The following is a 16,317-nucleotide window of genomic DNA, read 5'->3' as shown; positions in this document are numbered from 1 at the left end:
TAAAGAGAGACCTAAGACATACTTCGTTTGTAATTGATGTCTTGAGTGTTGGAGTGTGCCCCTGTCTATCAGTAAATAAAAAAATTATAAAATCCAAAGTATATTTAAAAGAAAATACTTTTAGACTTTTACTCAAGTAGTATTTTACTGGTTGACTTTCACTTTAACTTGGGTACTTTTTCCCCAATCGCACAAAACTACTTTAAATTGTGCTTTCAAAATCGGGAGTTAAAGCTAGTGGTTATTGGTGATAGTAGTCAACTATGGTGTCTGAACTTCTTGTGGCTTGAGTACAGTGAGAAATGCAGAGAATCAACACTAGCCTGCCTGTCCTTTTTGTTTTGAGTAATCACAACCTGTCCAGGTAATGATCCAAGTAAGCCTGATAAAATGGGCAATCGATGTTATCAATAGCTATCTATAAAGGATTAAAAGACGGTAACATTTCAGAATAATAGCTTTCTGATTGCTGGCTATGTGAACTAAGCACTGAAAAGCGTATTTAAGTTATCTATTTGAATGTACCAGCTGAAAATATTGTACTAATCATCAAATACGTGTAAGAAGTTGATGAACCATTGGTTCAAAACACCCTTGAGCTGAGAGCAATATACATCATGTAGTTCATACATAATTTACAGTTTACAAGTGCTGTGACCCAGACCAGACAGTACATTTTGGGGAGAGATTTGCACATTTCCAGACCTTCCCCTTTCCCATCTCACACGACCAATGAAACGTCTCGCAACGTATTTTAGAACTGACGCCAAAAAGTTTGATACTGGCAAACGAAAACCGCAAGATCTGAATAAAGTAGTCTCCACGGTCAGTCCGACGGGTGAGTGACTTACCTGTCTTTGAAAGCGCGATTCATTTTCTCGCTGAATTCTTTTAGGAAAAGGTTCTCTCTTCAGAGTGAAACGTTTGAGCAAAGGAGCAGCGCTTCATATTGGGGGGACACTACTTTGTAGCACTCTGCAACGTGCTGCTAAGGTAAATCCAACTGAAATATTGAAAATGTTTGTCACAGCCTAGGCTACCTGTGTTGCCTAGGCTTGTGTTTATAATAAAGGAACTAATTATGACAACTTGTATTATAGCCTAGTTCGTTTATTTCTTTAGGTTTCTCTTATTATTGCATGCGTTTCCATTTCTCAGCGCTTTTTAATTAAAAAAAAATGTATTTTTATTTAAATGTATGAAATTACTATTTACATTATTCTACTGAATTATTAGTAGCCTAATACTTTACCACAATATTTTTAAGCTAATGTTTTTTTGAGAGCCTTTCATTTATTGCCTTTGAGTTCTAAATTGCACGTAAACACTGCAGTAGATAAATAGATAATCATGCAGTAGATAAATAGATAATCATGTAGTGTATTTTAATTCAACGTGGTCGCAGGGCAATTCGTATTGTTCTGTATATACATGTGACGCTTCATTCAGGATGATATTTTACGTTACATTACATTATGAATGGAATCGCTGTTGTACAATATCATGCAAGTTATAGGATGTACAATAGCATACATCTTTGAAGATGTATTGTAATGACCGCGATAGATTATAAACACATTTACATTTTATTAATTTAGCAGATGCTCTTATCCAGAGCGGCTTACAGGCGGAATTAGTGTTAAGTCCTTTACTCAAGGACACATTGACAGTCGGTTCGGGGATTCGAACCAGAGACCTTTCGGTTACTGGGCCAACGCTCTTAACTGCTATTCTCACACGGATCACATGGCCTGTCCATGTGAACCCCTTATCCTTCGGCAGCAGGTGGTTTAGGTCAGTTGTTCCCAACCTGGGGCAATAGGACCCATGGGGGTACTTGGCCTATCCACAGGGGGTACTTGAGAAGACTCATGAGACCATAGGACTACTGGTAAAATGCATATGAAGGGGTACTTCCTGGGTACTCCGGGCAGTCAAAATTCAGTTGCTGGTACAGTAAATGAAATGGGTTAGGAACCACTGGTTTAGGTAAGCGTCGACGCTGGACAAGCCCCGTACAAACCTCCTGTAGTATGAGGTCAGGCCCAGGAAGCTCTGTCTGAGGGCTCAATCAAGTCAGCCCACTGCATCTCCAACACCGCCTTGTCTGCAGCCTCCTGGCGTGCCAGTGGGATACGGCGGAGATGCATCTTTATGGCCAGAGCATCGCCTTTGTCGATCTCATGCTGCACCTGGTGAGTCTGACACCTACTCACTCAGAGAAAAGCTTAGTTTGAACTCAAACAGCAACTGGAGCTGGAGGAATGTCACACACAGCCGTAGGGGCGGGGGCATAGCTATGATGTGCAGGTGACCGGGGGGCTGGGGGAAAGTCACACACTGATGTGGGGTGAGGGCAGCCATGGGTCTCTTTGACTGCCTGAGTAAGGGGGCCGTTGGACTGCATGAATGTGACATTTATATTTTATTTAACTAGGCAAGTCAGTTAAGCGCAGAATCTTATTTTCAATGACGGCCTAGGTTAACTGCCTTGTTCAGGGGCAGAACGACAGATTTTTACCTTGTCAGCTCGGGGATTCGATCTTGCAACCTTTCAGTTAGTACAAAGCTCTAACCACTAGGCTACCTGCCGCCTGTGTTGGTGACTGCAGGCACTCCCTGGAAGCTCAGTGTGCACCTGTCTAGATCTAGCTTCCTTCCCTTCCATCCCACACAGGATGATGCACTGTCCTGACCCCTACTGTCAAAGTAATTATCCCCTTCCTTTTCATGGGTGCCATCTCACCTGTAACTGTGCAGGGCTGCACAGTTGTGGCCTCAAACTGAGCCCAACCTGTTACAATTCCCAGGCTCACCATGGTTACTGTGGATCCAGTGTCCACCAGGGCAGAGCAGAGCACTCCCTCCACATTGACTGGGATGTGACAAAAGTCCCCAACACAGGTTCGGCCCACCATCCGCTTGCAGCTGTCTGCTTCTGGGGGAAGTGGAGCCTCGCTCCCCCGTCTGTGCTGTGGGGCTCCCCCTGGCGATGGTGGGGGTTGGGAAAGAGAGACAGGGGTCCGCCCCGTCTATGCGGACCCCGAGCCGCTTCTCTGGGCTCTGGGGAACTTTGGGCAATTCCTGAACAAATGGCCTGGCTGGCCACTCCCCCAGCAGACCATGGGGCCAGGGCGTGTGCTGTCTGTCGCGATACAGCACAAATTAGTTCAGTCATTTCAGTCACTCATGGAGGCTTTCCCAGCTCTGGGCTACTCTGCACCACAGCCCGCAAAGTGGGTGTATCTCCAAACGCCCCCACTGAAGACCCAGCCCACACAATCTCCCTCTCCAAAGCCATCTCCAAGGCTTTCTGTAATGACTCTGGATGAGCCAGCTGGGTCTGTGTGTGCAGCTCCGTAGGAGAGAGCGCCTGTATGAACTGGTCGTGTGCCAGCTTCCTCTGCACGGAGGAGGAGGGGGGGGGGGGCATGTGAGCGTATGCCCGCAAGTGAGGCTCTCAAAGTCATTAGCTACCACCCGTAGAGGCTCCCCAGGCTGCCTGCATCTATTACTCCGTTTGGAGCGCAGTAGCCCTCAGTGTTCTAACTAAGCCCTATAATCACGTCTCTCCTCCGGGCGAAGCAACAACGAACAGGACAGAGCATGGTTTGTGCAAGCAGGCTTTGTGCCCCGATGCCCTCACGACCACCTCAGCCAGATCCTTCGATGTCCATGTGGGTTCGTAGTGTCAACCCTGCAATGCACACACACTTACATACACCAACTGGTTGATGGACTGCTAAATGTTTTTTTTTTGTTCTCTTGCTTTGTTTGTTCTTTTCCATATTATTTCTATCTCTGGTAAGCTACCCAGAAAAGGGTTAAAATTGCCCATATTAATATTTGTAGCCTTAGAAATAAGGTTCATGAAATCATTAACTTGCTAACATCAGATAGCATTTAATATATTAGCCATTTCTGAGATTCACTTAGATAATTCCTTTGATGTTACAGCAGTAGCAATACAAGGATATAACATCTACAGAAGAGACAGGAATGCCTATAGGGGAGGTGTTGCTGTATATATTCAGTGCCATATCCCTGTAATGTTAAGAGATGATCTCATGGCAAGTGTTATTGAGGGGTGTTGTGGTTACAGGTTCACCTGGCTCATCTAAAGCCTATTATTTTAGGGTGTTGCTATAGGCCACCAAATGCTAACAGTCAGTATCTAAACTGAACAAAAATATAAACGCAACGTGCAACAATTTCAAAGATTTTACCGAGTTACAGTTCATAGAAGGAAATCAGTCAATTTAAATAAATTCATTAGGCCATAAGCTATGGATTTCACATGACTAGGCAGAGGCCCAGCCAATCGGAATGAGTTTTACCCCACAAAAGGGCTTTATTACAGACAGAAATACTCCTCAGCACTCCCCCGCCCCCTCCTCAGACAATCCCGCAGGTGAAGAAGCCGGATGTGGAGGTTCTAGGTTGGCGTGGTTATATTTGGCCTGCGTTTGTCAGGCCGGTTGGATGAACTGCCAAATTCTCTAAAACAACGTTGGAGGCAGCTTATCGTAGCGAAATTAACACTCAATTATGTGGCAACAATTCTGTTGGACATTCCTGCAGTCAGCATGCCAATTGCACACTGCCTCAGAACTTGAGACATCTGTGGCATTGTGTTGTGTGACAAGACTGCACATTTTAGAGTGGCCTTTTATTGTCCCCAGCACAAGGTGCACCTGTGTAATGATCATGCTGTTTAATCAGCTTCTTGATATTCTATGCCTGTCAGGTGGATGGATTATCTTGACAAAGGAGAAATGCTCACTAACAGGGTTGTAAACAAATTTGTACACAACATTTGAGAGAAATAAGTTGTGTGTATGAAACATTTCTGGGATCTTTTATTTCAGCTCATGAAACATGGGACTAACAATTTACATGTTGTGTTTATTTTTGTTCAGTGTATATAATGTTTGTGAAATGCTTGATAGTGTGTGTGTGATGAAAACAGAGAGGTCTATTTTCTAGCAACTAGCTGTCCTCTCAAGAGGAAGCTTCTAACTGTGACTAATGCCTGTAATATGACCCAGGTTATCACTCAGTCAACTAGAGGGCATACCAATAGTGTTTGATCTGTGACAACCACTTGTATTGATCATATCTTCACTAATGCTGCAGAGCTTTGCTCCAAAGCAATATCAGTTCCCATTGGCTGTAGTGACCATCACATTATGGCAATAACAAGGAAAGCCAAAGTGCCAAAGATCGGGCCTGAAGTAATTTATAAGAAATATATTTCTTAACCTTTTATTTAACTAGGCAAGTCAGTTAAGAACAAATTCTTATTTACAATGACGGCCAAACCCGGATGAATCTGGGCCAATTGTGCGCCGCCCTATGCGACTCCCAATCACGGCCGGATGCGATACAGCCTGGATTCAAACCAGGGACTGTAATGACACTTCTTGCACTGAGATGCAGTGCCTTAGACCGCTGTGCCACTTGGGAGCCTGAAAACAAAATGTTTTCTCAGGACTCTTTTGTTGAAGATGTGAAAAATGTATGTTGGTCTGATGTGTATGAGGCAGTGAATCCAGATGCAGCACTGGAAGTACTTGTAAAATGATTCATGCCATTTTTGACAAGCATGTTAAGAAATTAGTGGCGAGAACTGTTAGAGCCCTCTGAATTGAAAAATCGTATGATTCAAAGTAGAGGTCGACCGATTAATCGGCATGGCCGGTTAACTAGGGACGATTTTCAAGTTTTCACAACATTTTTGGATGCCGATTATGACCGATTACATTGCGTTCCACGAGGAAACTGCATGGCAGGCTGTGACCACCTGTTACACGAGTGCAGCAAGGAGCCAAGGTAAGTTGCTAGCTAGCATTAAACTTATCTTATAAAAAAACAATTAATCTTAACATAATCACTAGTTAACTACACATGGTTGATGATATTACTAGGTTAACTAGCTTGTCCTGCGTTGCATATAATTAATTTATTTTTGTCCTGCGTTGCCTGTTAATTTATTATCGAATCACAGCCTACTTCGCAAAAACGGGTGATGTTTTAACAAAAGCACATTCGCGAAAAAAGCACAATCGTTGCACGAATGTACCTAACCATAAACATCAATAGCTTTCTTTTAAAATCAATACACAAAGTATATATTTTTAAACCTGCATATTTAGTTAAAAGAAATGAATGTTAGCAGGCAATATTAACTAGGGAAATTGTGTCACTTCTCTTGCATTCATTGCACGCAGAGTCAGGGTATATGCAACAGTTTGGGCCGCCTGGCTCGTTGCGAACTAATTTGCCAGAATTGTACATAATTATGACATAAAATTGATGTGTTGTGGAATGTAACAGCAATATTTAGACTTAGGGTTGCCACCCGTTCGATAAATACGGAACGGTCCCGTATTTCACTTAGACTAAACGTTTTGTTTTCGAAATGATAGTTTCCGGATTTGACCATATTAATGACCTAAGGCTCGTATTTCTGTGTTTATTATAATTAAGTCTATGATTTGATAGAGCAGTCTGACAGAGCGGTGGTAGGCATCAGCAGGCTCGTAAGCATTCATTCAAACTTTATTGCGTTTGCCAGCAGCTCTTAGCAATGCTTGACTCACAGCGCTTTTTATGACTTCAAGCCTATCAACCCCTTGAGATTAGGCTGGCAATACTAAAGTGCCTATTAGAATATCCAATAGTCAAAGGTATATGAAATACAAATGGTATAGAGAGAAATAGTTGACGCGTCATAATTCCTATAACTACAACCTAAAACTTCTTAACTGGGAATATTGAACCACCAGCTTTCATGTGTTCTGAGCGAGGAACTTCAACGATAGATTTTTTACATGGCACATATTGCACTTTTACTTTCTTCTCCAACACTGTTTTTGAATTATTTAAACCAAATTGAGCATGTTTCATTATTTATTTGAGATTAAATAGATTTTATTTGTATTATATTAAGTTAAAATGTGTTCATTGTTCATTCAGTATTGTTGTAATTGTCATTATTACAAATATACATACATACATGCATACATACAGTTGAAGACGGACGTTTACGTACACCTTAGCCAAATACATTTAAACTCAGTTTTTCACAATTCCTGACATTTAATCCAAGTAAAGATTCCCTGTTTTAGGTCAGTAAGGATCACCACTTTATTTTAAGAATGTGAAATGTCAGAATAATAGTAGAGAGAATGATTATTTCAGATTTTATTTCTTTCATCACATTCTCAGTGGGTCAAAAGTTTACATACACTCAATTCGTATTTAGTAACATTGCCTTTAAATTGTTTAACTTGGGCCAGACGTTTTGGGTTGCCTTCCACAAGCTTCCCACAATAAGTTGGGTGAATCTTGGCCCATTCCTCCTGACAGAGCTGGTGTAACTGAGTCAGGTTTGTAGGCCTCCTTGCTCACACACGCTTTTTCAGTTCTGCCCACACATGTTCTATAGGCTTGAGGTCAGGGCTTTGTGATGGCCACTCTAATACCTTGACTTTGTTGTCCGTAAGCCATTTTGCCACAATTTTGGATGTATGCTTGGGGTCATTGTCCATTTGGAAGACGCATTTGTGACCAAGCTTTCACTTCCTGACTGATGTCTTGAGATGTTGCTTCAATATATCCACATAATTTTCCTTCCTCGTGATGCCATCTATTTTGTGACGTGCACCAGTCCCTCCTGCAGCAAAGTACCCCCACAACATGATGCTGCCACCCCCGTGCTTCACGGTTGGGATGGTGTTCTTCGGCTTGCAAGCATCCCCCTTTTTCCTCCAAACATGATTGTAAGATGATAGTTGGATCTGTATTGTGAGGATTTCAGTGCAGCCTTTTATGTTATTGATCATAAATTGTTATTGAAGACACTCAGTTGATATGGCTGTACATCACCTGCCATCACATGGTTGGACAGTTATTTATCCTATAGAACCCAGAGAGTGTTCTTTAATGGAAGCTTCTCTAACATCATATGTACAGTGCGGTGTCCCTCAGGGCAGTTGCCTTGGGCTGTTACTCTTCTCTATTTTTACAAATAATTTGCCACTGGTCTTACACAAAGCTAGAATGACTATGTATGCAGATCCTCACACACTCTACAAGTCAACACCCAAAGCCAGTGAGCTCACTGAAATTCTAAATAAGGAGTTACTCATCAGAATGGGTGATTTAATTAATAATAAACTGGTCTTAAATAAATCTAAAACAAAAGCATTGTATTTGGTTCAAAACATTCTCTTGACCTAAACCTCAACTGGAGTTGTGTATAAAGGTTGTGACCATTTGAAGTTGAAGTCAAAGATGTTGTGAAAATGGGGAGGGGTATGTCTGTTTATAAAAACATGTTATGTGTTTTTGACACACAAATCAACTGTACTAGTTGTTCAGTCTGGTCCTGTCTGGTAATACGGTCAAGTGCAGCAAAGAAAGACCTAGCAAAGCTGCAGCTGGCTCAAAGCAAAGCAGCACGCCTTTCCCTTTTCTGCACATACAGAGCTAACATCAACTACATGAATGCCAGTCTTTCCTGGTTGAGGGTTGACAAGAGATTAACTGCTTCTCTTCTAGTTTTTATGAGAAGTGTTACTGTACTGAAAATGTCAGATTGCTTGCATAGTCAAATAACATTCAGCTCAGATACCCATACATGCCACCAGGGGTCTCTTCACAGTCCCCAAGTCCAAAACAAATTCAGGGTAACAGTATTATACAGAGCCATGATCTCATGTAATTCCCTTTCATCTCCAATTTACTCAAGCAAACAGCAAAATTCCCTTTAAAAAAAAGTTTTTTATGGAATGGCGCACACTAACACACACCATTTTTTGATTGTTGTATTGTTTATATTATATATATATTTTAGTTGTATTGTTTGTATATTGTTGTATTTAAAATGTGTCCTTGTCTATCAGTGTTTTGTTAACGTAAACTCGTACATCGCCTTAGTCTGTACAATTGCCCTTATTTTAGCGCCCCATAAACGTAATACTTCCAGATCAACTGTAATGTCAAAACCATTGTAAAGCACAATGTCTCCCCTTTCCAACATTATCAATTACATGACCTAAACGCTGCCAGTTTCTGCATAATTCAAGCAGGCAATGAGTCTCGTCGGGTCTTTAAAAAAAATGGCTGGTGGGGAAGTGAAACTAATGCATGATAGTGAGAAGGAGAGATGTTGTGTGGGAAAATTGCTTTTTTTAACTCGATCTGTCCAACTTATCACCTTATCGCCTCTAAAATGTAAATAAAACACTATAAAGAGTTTATATAATGTGTCATTACATACCTATTTGAAGGTTTGTGTCGAATTTGAATCGGGTTTTTAGGGCGGTGCTAAAGTGATCTTAGAAGTAAACAGCGGCTTTGAGAATGATGAGCGCATGCAATGATGACGCAAAAAAATGACTAGGTATCCCCCCTTACCCCCGTCACTGTCCATTTCTTGTTTTTAAACGATGAGAGAAGTGCTACACCTGGTGGAGAGAGATTGTAAGACAGAAATAGTTGCTTTATGCGTGCTGTATGTTACGACATGACACGTCACGATGTAACGGAGGGTCCGTTTTTTTCAACTTTTCTCCAATACTATAGAGCCATTACCATGTCGATCAACGCATGAATAGAAACCTAGTTCACACCCCCGATTTTGAAGTCAACACAGTCGCTACAGTCCCATTAGTTTTCTTTGCAGCCTCGTTTGAATGTTGCGGTTGTGCACATTTGTACGGAATGGGGTGAGTTTACGTTACTTGTCGTGTTTTTTGCGGACCCCAGGAAGAATAGTTGCTAAATTGAAAATAGTTAATGGTGATCCGAATAAACCAAACCAAATCATGCACATGCACCTACATCACCGTATTTCTCCGCTGACTCTTCCTTCACTCTTGGACTACCATAAAGCATTTTCAGTCTCTCTACTAGGCTAATCCTCGTATCTAGCCACCGTGCTAATCCACGTATCAAACCACTGTAGTCAGCTAGCTAGCTAGCTTAATTTTTGTTTTTACTTCTGACACCAATGTAATGACCTCTAGATCACAAAGAAAAGAATGTCAACAACAGAGGATCCAGTTTTCAAATTGAGCGGTTTATTAACCAGAACTCACAGGTCGTAGTTTACACCAAATAAATCAGTAAACCACAACCATCCACAACTCTGTCAGGATGTAAAAAGAGACCGAACTATAGCAAGTTTAAACCTGAGGTGCCTTTTTGAGTTCCAAATGAAACTAAAAACACTGCAGTAGATGAACAGAAAAATAATGTGGTGTACTTTATTTAGCCTTTGGGTTAGGGGAACGTTCCCGCAAAACTGCTTACTTCCTCCAGGACTGCCTCGTAGAAGAAATGCCATGCGGCGCATAGACGCAAGATATTGAACTTCACTGTGTTCGCCTCATTAGTTGGCACTATATAAATCAACGTTTTTTTCTGTGATCGAATGAACATGATTTCAACCCCTTTTTCAATTGAACAAACCAAAATAAATATAACGTTGCAAGACTGAGTCTGTGATTTTGTTGTAGGCAGAGCCAGAGCGCAACGGAGTAGAATTTCATTGGCAGGGTAGCCCATGAGCAGTCTTTCAATCACCCGCAAGTGAATGCGCTTTTCAGATCTGTTCAGATCAGAGTGCAGAGCCGAACATGTCCACGTGTTGATTTTCTTTGCTATTTAGCGAGTTATTAGCCCAGTTATAGATAAGTATAGGTCAGCAATGGGGAGTTACTGCTTCCTACAAAAGCACACAACCGTGTAGGCTACATTTCACGGTGTATTTGAAAAGCCAGTCAGGTAAAATGCTTACAGTATGTCTTAAAGGGGCGTTGTTGTATTTTAAGAGGCGTGAATATGCAGATAAGCCAATAGGCAGAAGGGCAGCATAGATTGTCTAATTCTCTGTATGGCAATAATAGTAAATTGTATTTTGTAAAGTGGTTTCTTGCCTCATACAACACAATACAATGACATTTACAGTCAACTATTTGGCCCATGGTGTTGCAGACCAAGTAAAAAAATATAAATTTGTCAAGCCATTCATAATATAAAAAAGTTTTTAAAAGTTTAATGCAATGTAGGCCTGTATTGAACACCACACAGGCTACTGTAGGCTATATCATAGAAATCAAAAGCTATTTCCATGTGAAATGTTATGGGATTTGCTCCACTGGTTTTGTTGGTAGGCCTACATTATGATCAAATAGCCGCTTGGCTACTGTCTAAAACTATAAGGTTACAGCCTCAGTGTTCACTGTAAACACATGCCGGAAGTTGCACCAAAAATGTGTTCATGAGCTTATTCCATAATCAGTTGGACATGAGCAGTGCCGTAAGTAATGAAATGCAGGTAATTTGAACTGTAAGTCCAGTTAATAACACTGTAGTAGTAATCCTCTCTCACTAGCTGTGCTCTGGCAGTCGGCTACTTTGATGGCACCCAGAATCTAAAGACGGCCTTGAATAGGAGCAGAAGTCTTAAGTCAGCGCTTTCCCCTGTCCAGATATTGACTACAAGGGGACAAATGGAGCTGACTAGTGTTGCAGCAGAAGCTCATGTAATGTAGCTAGAGAAGGACACTTTTGAACTGTTCAACTGATGTTCTATGGTGGAATATGTCATAACTAGGGTTGCAAATTCCGGTACATTCGCAGTTTTTCCAGAAATCCCAGTTGGAAGATTCCGGAAATCAGGAGGGAATAAGCAAGAAATCCTGTATCGTCCAATTTTGGAAAGTTACTGGAATTTTGCAAACCTAGTAATAAGTTCATTATTATAGTTTGATATGACATGTCTCAACTACAGTCACATTTGACAAATGGAACTGTTATGGGGCATTGGTTAGGCCTATAGCTATACAAAACTGACAACAGCACCCCAGCATCATTGTGTGGTTAAGCGATTTACATTTAAGTCATTTCGCAGACGCTCTTATCTAGAATCAAACCCACAACCCTGGCGTTGCGAGCGCCATGCTCTATCAACTGAGCACCGCAATGCTGTACCAACTGAGCTGGTATCGGTGTGTCCCCCAAATGGCACCTTATTCCCTATATAGTGCCCTTCTTTTGACCAGTGCCCTATGGGCCCTGGTCAAAGGTAGTGCACTACATAGGGAATAGGGTGCCATTTGGGATGTACAGTGTGAGGAAGGTTACAGGGTTGTTACTAGCCTTGTCACAGTCCTGTCAGTGACTCTGAGCTTCCTGCTGCTATTGCCAAACAGTAGCATTGTCTCTGTACACCATGGACCCGTTATCTATCACTTATGTCTTCCCAGCTATCACGTGTGTCACGTTTTCCAAAAGCCCCAACAAGTGTGATTCTACTGTTGATAAGATTAGACAGTGTGTATACACATCATCCAGTTTCACCCAATCATTCTCCTTTCATTGTGTCCTTTGTACACTTAACAAAAATATAAACGCAACATGTGAAGTGTTGGTTCTATGTTTCATGAGCTGAAATAAAAGTTTCCAGAAATGTTCCAAATGCACAAAAGGTTATTTCTCTCAAATGTTGTGCGTCCCTGTTACTGAGCATTTCTCCTTTGCCAAAATAATCCATCCACCTGACAGGTGTGGTATATCAAGAAGCTGATTAAACAGCATGATCATTACACAAGTGCACCTTGTGCTGGTGACAAAAGGCCACTCAATGTGCAGTTTTGTCACACAACACAATGTCACAGATGTCTCAAGTTTTGAGGGAGCGTGCAATTGACATGCTGACTGCAGGAATGTCCACCAGAGCTGTTGCCAGGGAATTGAATGTTAATATCTCTACCATTAGCCGCCTCCAACGTCATCTTAGGGAATTTGGCAGTACGTCCAACCGGTCTCACAACCGCAGAGCAAATGTATGGCATCGTGTGGGTGAGTGGTTTGCCGAGGCAAACGGTGGTCACACCAGGTACTGACAGGTTTTCTGATCCACGCACCTACCTTTTTTTGAAGGTATCTGTGACCAACAGATGCATATCTGTATTCCCAGTCATGTGAAATCCATAGATTAGGGCCTAATGAATTTATTTCAATTGACTGATTTCCTTATAAACTGTAACTCAGTAAAATCTTTTAAAATGTTGCATTTATATTTTTGTTCAGTATATTTGACTGCAGGCCGCTGTTTATATCATCCTGGTGAGTCATGGGCTGTGTCAATTGTCCACTTATGGTAGTTGCTGAGTACAGTGTGTATTTATAGCAGAAATGTCCCATTCCCGACACACTTACGTGTTGCTTCTGATATTGTTACATTTGCTCTATGGGTCTGACCTTGAGTTCCCCCATGTTCTGTTGCGCAGTTGAATGTTCAATGTGATAAGCACTTCACTGCGTGGGCTGACATAAACACTGTGCAACACATAAAGTGATCCCCAGCCAATCTTGTCTATTAAAATAATATCTCTTTAACTGCTAGTTGGTTTCATTAACAGGTCCCAACATTTTTATTTACTGGTTATTTGACTGAGGTACAGTCATTTTTAGACGGCTATTTGTTGATAGTGGCCAAATACAGTAACTTTAACTGTGGGATTCCAGGTGTTTTATCAGTCCACAGGTTGTGTCTGAAATGGCACCTTATTTCCTAAGTGTACAAAACATTAGGAACACCTGCTCTTTCCATGACGTAGACTGACCAGGTGAAAGCTACGATCCCTTATTGATGTCACTTGTTAAATCCACTTCAATCAATGTAGATGAAGGGGAGGAGACGGGTTAAATAAGGATTTTTAACCCTTGAGACATGGATTGTGTATGTGTGCCATGCATAGGCAAGACAAAATACTGAAGTACCTTTGAACAGGGTATGGTAGTAGGTGCCAGGCGCACCGGTTTGTGTCAATAAGTGCTTTTTGAGGTTGGTTCAGTTTCGTTTAGATTATTTAAAAAGAATCACGCTTTTCGGTTTCAATATTTTTAACATTAATTCTGTAACGACACAGAATAAAACAAATTTGATTTGATTAATAAATGTACTATGATGGTACTGACTGTTTATTACTGCTTATCACTTAATAATCATTTATTTACATCACTTTACTTGAATAAAATATTTCAGTTGTGCCTTATACATTTGTTTTATAGGGTGACTTTGTTATTTAATTTCTATAGAAAATACTTCATTATTTCGTTTCTCATCTCTAGAGCTGCTGTCTGACAATCACTATTTCGGTAGTTCTTGAAAGTAAAAAGGCATCACTTAGATCATGTATTTTCAGGTAGAGATACCTCATGAAGGAACTGCTCTCTATCCCTCTTGATCGCGCATCTTCTGTCTCTTCTTTCCCTCCGTGTCTGCCCCACACAGACCGGACAAGTAGGCGTGCAATGGATTATGGTCATTGTAGTTAATTATGTTTTCTGCGCTAAACTATTAGGATATTAGCCTGTTGGAAGCTACAACTCCCTTACTATATCGCACAGTTCGGGCTTGATCTTATTTATCTCTAGAGAAACTGTGTATTCAACTCACAGAAAAAAAATGCACAAAATTTAAATTCAAATAACTGAACCGATGTCGATCTATTAGTTGTTTTAAAAACCGAAAAATAACCCACATTTCAGTTAATCACTGAGCACTACACCCTAATGGCCTCCGGTGAAGGTGAATGACCCCATGGCCATGTAAACATCTGAGGTGTTTGCTTATTGCTAACACCGGTGCAAAAGAGAGCCCCAAACGGTCAGAGAAAGAGTACATCTCTCCCAGCCAGGTGTTCCAGATATGCATCTCAGTGACTTAACCCTTAGATGTTAGGATCATTGGTATTGGAGTACTGTGGATAGAACCAATATTCCTGTGGGTTAGCACTAGCAGCGCCACCTTTTTAGTGGTGTTTCTTCTGTCAGCTATCGCAAGTATTTTCATTTGCCTTGCTAAACTATATTCCATGTTTATTTGTATTGATATTGGCTTTGAAAGGGTATGGAACCTTACATCGACCATGTCGAATGTGAGTTATGATTCATGTTTGTTTCGGGGCCATGCAAAACATTATTGGTCAAATAGACTGTGAAGCTCTGAATATACATTCTGCAATGTGTCAACTGATAAAGGATCAACATCCCTATCTTGTTGTTCTAAGAAATGATTAATGAAACACAGGCCTGGCTGTGGCTTTGCTGATAGTAACCCGTTATTTTTTAATATTTGGGAAGCAACATGGCATCCTGGTAATGGATTACAGAGGGTATGTCCCAAATGCCCCCATATTCCATATATAGTGCACTACTTCTGACCAGAGCCAATAGGGCGCAGGTCAAAAGTAGTGCACTATGTAGGGAGTAGGGTGCCATTTGGGATGTAGACAGAATATTAATGCATTCAGAAACACAACAGTTCTATAGTTACACACTGGTTGAATCAACGTTGTTTCCACGTCATTTCAATGATATTACGTTGAACCAACATGTAATAGACATTGAATTGTCTGTGCCCAACCTTTTTGTCCAAATGTGTGTGCATAGAATGTTTTGATGGTTTATACAGCAAATGGACTTCCACGCTTGTGGTTATTATAGGCCTTGCACATTCTGTCAATGAAGTGTTTTCTCAGACAGAGAGCATTTTATGTTAAAGCCCGTGGCTGCTGGGAAGTCAACACAAGCAACACCACTGTTTTCATGTTTAAGTCCTCACCAAGCACATGTTTAGATTCCACCTGAGGTTATGTTCTCTAATTTTGTCTCCATCAGTTTGTCCTCATTTTCCTTTTGATTGGGAACTGAACAGAAGCTAATGAATAAAACACACTCACTTTTAATCAAGACCATGTGTTCTTCCCTGATATACGTGTTTAATATGATGTCGTGTTAGTTGAACAAAGATGGGCTATAAAGTAACATAGTGTGGACCCTAAAGAACCACAATGGAAATCAGCCTTCTTTTGACTTCATTGTGTTTTAAATTCAATCAATAAACCAATCAGCAAATCAACCAATCAATCTCTTAGTCCATGTAAAGATGTGCAGCTCTGTTTGTCCTAACAGCTCTACTGTACCTTAATGTGTTCCTACCTTTTTATATACACATTTTCTCCATGAAAATAGGAGTTGGGACGCACACAAACCCAGCCCCAGGGCAGCCAACTAGCAAGCATCAGGCTTCCTGAACACTAAACAGAAGCAGGCCTTGATCCACCACTGCCCCTCCTACTGCGAAGCCAGCCCAACACGGGAATACAGTGAGTCGGTCGGCTTCTCTCTGATTGTTTCCCTTACATTTACATTTACATTTAAGTCATTTAGCAGACGCTCTTATCCAGAGCGACTTACAAATTGGATCCCTTCTCTCTTTCTGTTGCGCAAGCTTTC

At 41.2% G+C, this 16,317-nt stretch overlaps 1 protein-coding gene across 1 annotated transcript in view; it reads left to right on the top strand.

Moving 5' to 3' along the window:
* The first annotated feature begins 810 nt into the window (after positions 1-810).
* LOC139546922 (myosin light chain kinase, smooth muscle-like) overlaps positions 811-16,317 on the top strand; it is a 95,223-nt gene continuing 79,716 nt past the window's right edge. Inside the window, exons 1-2 of the mRNA XM_071355879.1 lie at positions 811-993; positions 16,054-16,187. The gene's annotated coding sequence lies outside the window, so the exon portion shown is untranslated. The remainder of the gene's footprint in view (positions 994-16,053; positions 16,188-16,317) is intronic.

The sequence above is a fragment of the Salvelinus alpinus genome, chromosome 20 (assembly GCF_045679555.1).
Source record: "Salvelinus alpinus chromosome 20, SLU_Salpinus.1, whole genome shotgun sequence".
NCBI lineage: Eukaryota > Metazoa > Chordata > Actinopteri > Salmoniformes > Salmonidae > Salvelinus > Salvelinus alpinus.
Note: the sequence above shows the minus strand (reverse complement) of the source record. Positions and strands in the feature narration are given on the sequence as shown.